This window comes from Catharus ustulatus, chromosome 26 (genome assembly GCF_009819885.2).
Source record: "Catharus ustulatus isolate bCatUst1 chromosome 26, bCatUst1.pri.v2, whole genome shotgun sequence".
Lineage (NCBI taxonomy): Eukaryota > Metazoa > Chordata > Aves > Passeriformes > Turdidae > Catharus > Catharus ustulatus.
In genome coordinates, this window is record NC_046246.1 from 5,263,450 (window position 1) to 5,270,939 (window position 7,490).

Below are 7,490 nucleotides of genomic sequence, written 5' to 3' on the forward strand. Positions count from 1 at the left end.
TCGCTAATTAGTCTCAGCTCGGTCCAGGCAGCCGCAGTTCGGCTCCTTAATGAGGCTACTCACTCATTAACACTTCATTAATTCCGCGTTCTAGGGCTGAAAGTTGGGATAACCTCGGGATGGGGAAGGAGCATTCGGGGCTCAGCTCATCCAGAGTTTTGTTTTCCTGGCTGGAAGCTCCTTGTGAGAAAATTCTGCATCCCCCAGCCCCAAATCCCAAATCCATCAATACTGGAGCTGCAGAAAATCCCACAAAAATCCCTTTTAGACATTCCCAAGTTTCCAGAGGAACACCTGAGGACTTCTCCAGGTGCATCCCATTGGATCCGTGCCCTGATGCCAGGAGCTGCTTTATCCCAAAACACAAAATTCTGGAGATTTTTTTCATTAAAAATTTTCTTCTTTTAAAATGAATCCCCTCGAGCTTCAATTCCTTCTCAAACCAAACCATCTGCCAGCCCAGAACATTCCAAACTCCAGTAAAAACAAGTGGAAAACTCCTCGTGAGGAGAGTGGAAGAGCAGGAAAGACGGAAAAAGATGGAATTGGTGCCTTCTCCCACCTGGGATTTATAAACTAAATGATAAATTAAATATCTCTGTAATTAAATGTCACTTTAATTCAGCCTGAGGATGGGAGGGATGAGGGGGTGTAGGGACACATCCAGGAATTATCGCTCCATTTGCCCTTTCCAGCAGCAATTCCAGCTGATTATGGAACAAATCCTCAGGAAGTTTTGGAAATCTCTGCCATTAAAGGGAGATTACAGTAATTTCACGATTACAAACCACGCCTGATTATAACTGCGCTTCGGGGTTTCGGCAACATTTCGTTCTTTGTCCGTATATAAACCACACCAGATTATAAACCACACTTTTGCTGGCAGCAAACTTTCACAAAGTTGCCATTAGTAGCAGAATCACGGGGTTTACTGGCAGGTGCTGACCTTGGAAACATTATTTCCGAGCGAAAAAAGATACAGACAGTACCCTGCAAGATTTATTTACAAAGATACGAACAATAGCACGGTCATTTTGCAAGTATTTCCAATGGATCCGCGTTGCCTTTAAACAAAAAATACAGAGAAATATCACGGGCTCGGCTCGGGGCTGCTGCGGTTCACACTTCCAGGTTGGGAAATTTCCAAACTTTGTTCATATATTGGCCGCTCCTGATTATAAGCACACTTCCAGGTTGGGACCAAAATTGTAGTCAAAATGATACGGCTTACAATGGTGAAATTACTGTAAATTCAGTTTCCAGACTGGAGGGGTTGGTTGGATCTTCCCAAGGGAATTCAGGGAGGGAATGTGGCAGACGGCACCGAGGGGAGCTCTGAGCTCCTTCCCCCCTATTTTTCATTTTTCCCCCTTTCCCCCTTTTATTTTTCCCCTTTCCCCCTTTTATTATTTTCTTTTTTTTCCCCCTTTCCCCCTTTTAATTTTTCCCTTTCCCCCTTTTATTTTTTTTCCACTTTCCCATTTTTCCCCTTTCCTCCCCTTTTTTTTTTCTGCTTTCCCCCTTTCTTATTTTTCCCCCTTCCCCTTTTTATTTTTTCCCTTTCCCTCCCTCTTTATTTTCCCCCTTTCCTCTCTTTTTCCCCTTCCCCTTTTTTTTCCCTTTCCCCCTTTATATTTTTTCCCCTTTCCCCCTTTCTTTTTTTTTTCTTTTCTTTTTTTTTCCCCTTTCCTCCTCTCTTTTCTTTTCCTTTCCCCCCTTTTTATTTTTTCCCCTTTCCCCTTCATTTCTCCCCGCTTTCCCTTTCCTTTCCCCCCTGGAGCAATTCCTGTGTTTTTCAGCAGGGAGAGCTCAGCTCATTAGCACAACCGAGCTGCTGGGATTGTAACTATTGATTTTGGATTTTTTTTGCCTGCTTCCACCACTTCTCAGCACCTGGAAAACATCGCTGCAGCAAATTCTGAGCACTTTGGGATGGCAGGAACTGTCCCAGAGTGTTCCTCGGGAAATCTGCCAGGAAATCTGGCAAAAAAATGGGGAGGAATTGTTTAAAATCCATTTTCAGACACAACAAAGATCTCAGAGTTGATGGATCTACTTGAACCTGGAATGGCTTTGACCTGAAAATATGGGATCAGCACAATTCCCAATTCTTTTTGGGAATACACACCCCGAGGGGGCCAAAACACTTGGAATTGGATACAAATCCTTGGATTAACCGCTCCATTCCCACCTGGATGTGGCCCCTTGATCCCAGCTCTGAATTTCCCAACCCTGCTGGAAGCAGCTCCTGCTGCTGGCACTGCCACCCCAGAAGGTTCTGGCTCCAAAATTACACTCCCTGCTGGATTCAGGATTTTTTTCCCTGCATTTCGTCACCGGTGCTGCCATTCCTGGAACACTGGGAATGAAAAGGATTCAAGCAGGGATTTCCAGAAGGAAAAAGGGAGAAACTGCATCCCAAACCAGGACATTACTCACGGGATCCCGTGTTGGATGAGGAATTCCAAATCTCTGTAGGTGTCCAAGGAAAATCCTGGCATAGTGGAAGGTTTCCCTTCCACCCTGAACCCTTCTGGAATTCCCTGATTCTAAAATTCCAAAAATTCCGAAAATTCTCTGATTCCAGGGTGGTGCTGCTGCTCCTTTGGAAAAACCTTTGGAAAACAGATGGGAACAAAATGGTGTTGGCAGCAGGGAGAGCTTTGAGGAGATCACATCCCAAATTTGGCAGCCCAGAAAGGTGACCGGAGCAGGGACAGCTGCCAGGATTTGAGGGCAAACGGGGAAAATGACAACAGGAATTTCGGGAATTGGGATTTTGGGAATTCCTCGTGCTGGGGCTGAGCCCCCCAAACCCCTGCTAAGGCCTAGGGGTTAATTAATGCCACAACAAACCTTCATTAAGAGGCCTAATTAATATATTTCATTTACAGACAGGAGGCAGCTGTTCCCTGCTCGCCATACAGGGAGGGCTGTGCCAGGAATTATCCTGGGATGAATCCAGAGGGAATGGATCCAACATTCCAAGGGTTTTTTTCCCAACCCTCATCCCATCCTTGCCCATGGAAGGTTGGATTTGATGATCTTGGAGGTCTTTTCTTCACAATTCCATGATTCCAGCGCTGTCCATCCCTGGCTCGTGCCTGGGTGCCACCTTCATGTGTGACACTGCTGTCCCCTCTGTCCCCACCTTTCATTTTGGGCTCTCACGATTTCCCGGCCTCTTTCCATTTCATGGAAATGGAGGGAAGTTAATTCCCTGTGACTCCCCATTCCCTCTCCCTACTCTGTGGGAATCTTGGAGCTATTTTGGGCAGAGCATCCAAAATTTGTCCTTTTTTTTTGTTTCTTTTTCCTGGAGAAGCGGGATCAGCTTCCTGAGCTTCTGGCATCGTGCCTGTGGGGCTGGGAGCATCATTCCTGGGTTTTGATGGAGTTTGGGATTGATTTATCCCAGCTCCTACAACATTCCAGAAAAAAACACTTTAAAAACAAATCCCTCTTGCAGAAAGGAAAGAAAAAATAAATTTAAAAATATCAAACAATAATCCAAGAATAAAAATTAGGAATTTCATGGCACCTCCTATAATGAACTCCATCCTCAGCTGCTCATTTACGTATTTGAGCCCTTGTTTAATATTCTAATTAGCGGTTAATCAGCTATGGAGAGAGAACAAACGGTGATTAGCTCATCTTCACCCCCTCTAGGTGATTTGTGCTCATCAATACCGCAGCCCCGGGAAACTTTCCTGATATTCCTGAATTATTCATGGCCACGGGAATGTCACCGGGGTGGGATTCAGGATGGTCCCGGTGCGTGACCGAGGGGGAGACGGTGCCTTTTGGGAAAAAGGTGCTTTAGATGGGATTTTTTGGGGAAAAAAATTCCTGCCTGGGAGGGTGGGAAGGGGCTGGGATGGATTTCCCGGGGAAGCTGTGGCTGCCACATCCCTGGAAATGTCCAAGGCCAGGTTGGGATAGTGAAATGGTGATATCTGGGATAGTGAGAGGTGGCCCTGCCCATTTAATTTAATTATTCCAGGCTATCATTTATCTCCATTTATCTCCATTTCCCGTTTTCCCACAGCTGGGAAGCAAAAGTCTCAGGTCTGGAGGAGGAATTGGTGAACCCAAAAGGATTCCTTGATCCCTTTTGCCTTTCCCATCCCATGGAAGGCAGGCAGGACTCAGGACTCCACCCCTCTGTATTCCCGAGGATTTTATGGCTGCAGGAGCAGATTCTGGAAGCCCTTGGAATCATTTGGAAAGATTCCAGCTGGTTTTGCTTGGGGAAGAAGCCGTGCCAGGCCTGGTTTGGATTTTGAGGTTTGGATGTCTGGAGCAGGGATCAGCTGAGGTGACAAGGGCTGGGCTGGCTCCCAGGAGAATCCTCGAGGCACGAGCAGGTGGGAGAGAGAGAACAGGAGCTCCAGACGGCTGCTTCCCGGAATTTTAATTAATTCCCGATCTTTTTAGTCTTCCCAGACACCAGCTTTGCCAGGCTCTGGATTCCCAGCTCCTGGCACCTCCTGGGATGGAGTAGGAAGGTCAAAGCTGCTCCTTGCCTCCCTCAGTGTTTTTTGGGAAGCTGTGCTGGCTCTGGAAGAAGTGAGATCATCATCCCTAGATGTGCTGGAGCCCATCCCAAAATCCTATCCCAAAATCCCATCCCAAAATCCTGTCCCAAAATGCCAGAATCCCAAATCCCATCCCATGGATGTGCTGAGTGTAGCACTGAGGAGTTCCCGAGGGTTCCTGGATGCCCAGGATGCTCCACAGGTATCCAGAATTTTTCCAGGGTCTGTCCTGGGAAGTGGCGTTTCCCTGTTCAGCTCCTGATCCCTCCTGGAAATGTTTTTTCCCTGCTCCAGAACCAAAACTCAGCCCTGATCCCACCTGGAAATGGATTTTTCCCTGCTCCAGGATCAAAACTCAGCCCTGATCCCTCCTGGAAATTGATTTTTCCCTGCTCCAGGATCAAAGCTCAGCTCCTTCCAGCCCTCGTTCCCTTCTCCCAGCCCTTCCATGTCCATCCCAAAAGCGGGAAGGGGTCAAAGGAAAGGAATTCTCCCTTTTTCCCCCAGAGAGGAGCTGGGAGCTCAGCCCAGTCCCGGGGAATGCTCCAGCCCCTTCCAGAAGGAAAACCGCGATTATCGGGAATATCCAAGGCTGGAATTCCACGGGCTGGCAGCTCCCTCTCGTGGGGAAAAAAAGCCAAGAAGAGTTGGGATGTGCTCCAGATGTGCGGCACAGCTGGAGCGGGATCCCCGGAGGGGCTGGACCTCGGGAATTCCTCAGGAATTCCAGGGAGAAGGATCGGGATGAATGTCCCCACAAAGGGAGGGTGTTCCTTCCCCTCTCCCAGGGATTTTTGGGATTTGGGACAGGGTTTGATGTTTTCCAGCTGTTCCATCTCTACATTTGGGTTTCAGTCTCTCTGGAATGGCATCCAAGTTGTTTCCTCAAGGAATGAAGCAACTTCAACCCTCAAAAATCTGCACCCACCTCGCTTTGATCCAAAGAATCCACGCATCATTCAGTTTATTAAGAATCCAGTTTGGTTTTATTGTCCAGTTTTTCCAAAAGTTGGTGTTTGTCTCATCACAATTATCAAATATTCCTATTTTTATCCCTATTTTACAAAGATTTACAGCTCTGTGAGTGACCAAGTTGGAGCTGGGAATTCCCTTAAATAATCAAACCACCATTTTGATGGGGGGTTTTAAAAAAATCCAATTTTAAAAAGGCTAAAAAAGAGAAGGATAAAAAGGGAATTTCCACGAGCTCCTTCAAACATCACAGGGTTTATAAAATTTATTCCAATTGATTGTTTTGGGAAAGCAGGGAGCCGGTTTAGAACGTCCATGGATGGAAAAAGACTTGAGGCCAAACCGTGCCGGCAGCATGTCCCCACCCCAAAATTAATCCCAAAACTGGGTGGATGCTGCTCCCTATGGGTTTGCAGCATTGTGGTGGTTTTGGGAAGGGATTTTTGCACAGGGAACCCCTCAGTACAGAGGGCCTTTGATGCTGCCCGGCTCGGTGAGGCGCACAGCCGCATAGGCCGAGGCTCCCAGGCACGCGGCCAGCTCACAAAATCCAGAATGACGTGGAAACTGCTCCCTATGGGATTGTTGTGGTGGCTTTGGGAAGGAATTTTGCATGGGGAATCCTTTTGGGAAGGGATTTTTGCACAGGGAACCCCTCAGTACAGAGGGCTTTTGACACCGCCCAGTTTGGTGATGCGCACGGCCGCATAGGCCAAGGCTCCCAGGCGTGCAGCCGGCTCACAAAATCCAGAAATGGGGTGGAAGTTGTTCCCTATGGGATTGTTGTGGTGGCTTTGGGAAGGGATTTTTTCCATGAGGAATCCTTTTGGGAAGGGATTTTTGCACAGGGAACCCCTCAGTACAGAGGGCCTTTGACGCTGCCCGGCTCGGTGAGGCGCGCGGAGCCGCGTAGGCCGAGGCTCCCAGGCACGCGGCCGGCTCACAAAATCCCGGCAAGCCCGGGGGGCCCGGCAAGCCCGGCCTGCCAGCCTCACCCGGGGACCCCGGCATGCCCCGCTCGCCCGCTTTGCCATCCAGAGCGTGGCCAGGGATGCCCGGGAGACCTGGGGAGGGAAATGGGATCTTCAGAGAATGGGGATGGGGTTTGGGAATGGTGCTGGTATGGGCAGAGGGGTTCCAGAGAGAGGGAAGGAGAGGGAGAGATGGGGGAGAAGGAAGGGAGGGATGATGCAAGTGGGAGATCTGTGGGATGAGCCCTAGGCAGGGTTGTGGGGTGAATCCAGGAAAATTAATGGGATGAACATGGGTGAGTTTTGTAGGATGAAGCTGAGGTTTTGTGGGGATGAATCTGGAAATTTTAAAGGATCACCTGGCAGGTTTTGTGGGACAAAGCTGGATGGGTTTTGTGGGATGAAGCTGAGGTTTCGCGGATGAAGCTGGGAAAATTTAAAGGATTAACATGGGTGGGTGTTTGTGGGATGAAGCCGGGAAAATTTATGGGGTGAACTGGGTGTGTTTTGTGGGATGAAGCTGAGGTTTTGTAGGATGAATCTGGGAAAATTACAGGATAAACCTGGGTGGATTTTAAGGGATGAACCTGGACAGGTTTTGTGGGATGAACCTGGGTGGGTTTTTGGGATAAACCCGTGCAGGTTTCATGGGATGGATCAGAAGGCCCCCAACCACCTTGGGCTCATCACCCCAAGGTGACAAAGGCCACTTGGGGACACCTGGTCTCACCTGGGATCCCTGGAGGACCCGGCATTCCTGGATGGCCACGGCCAACTTCTCCCCGCTCGCCCTTCTCCCCTCTCTTCCCTGTGGGTACAAAAAGGAGGGAAGGAATCCATGGAAACCCCGGGTGGGACAGGAGGGATGGGAACAAGCATGGCAGTGCCACCCTGCTGAGTGCCACCGTGCCACCAGCACCCACCTTTGGGTCCGACATTCCCGATCTGCCCGGCAGCTCCCAGGATTCCAGGGACACCTCGGGGTCCCATGGGGCCGTGGGGACCCTGC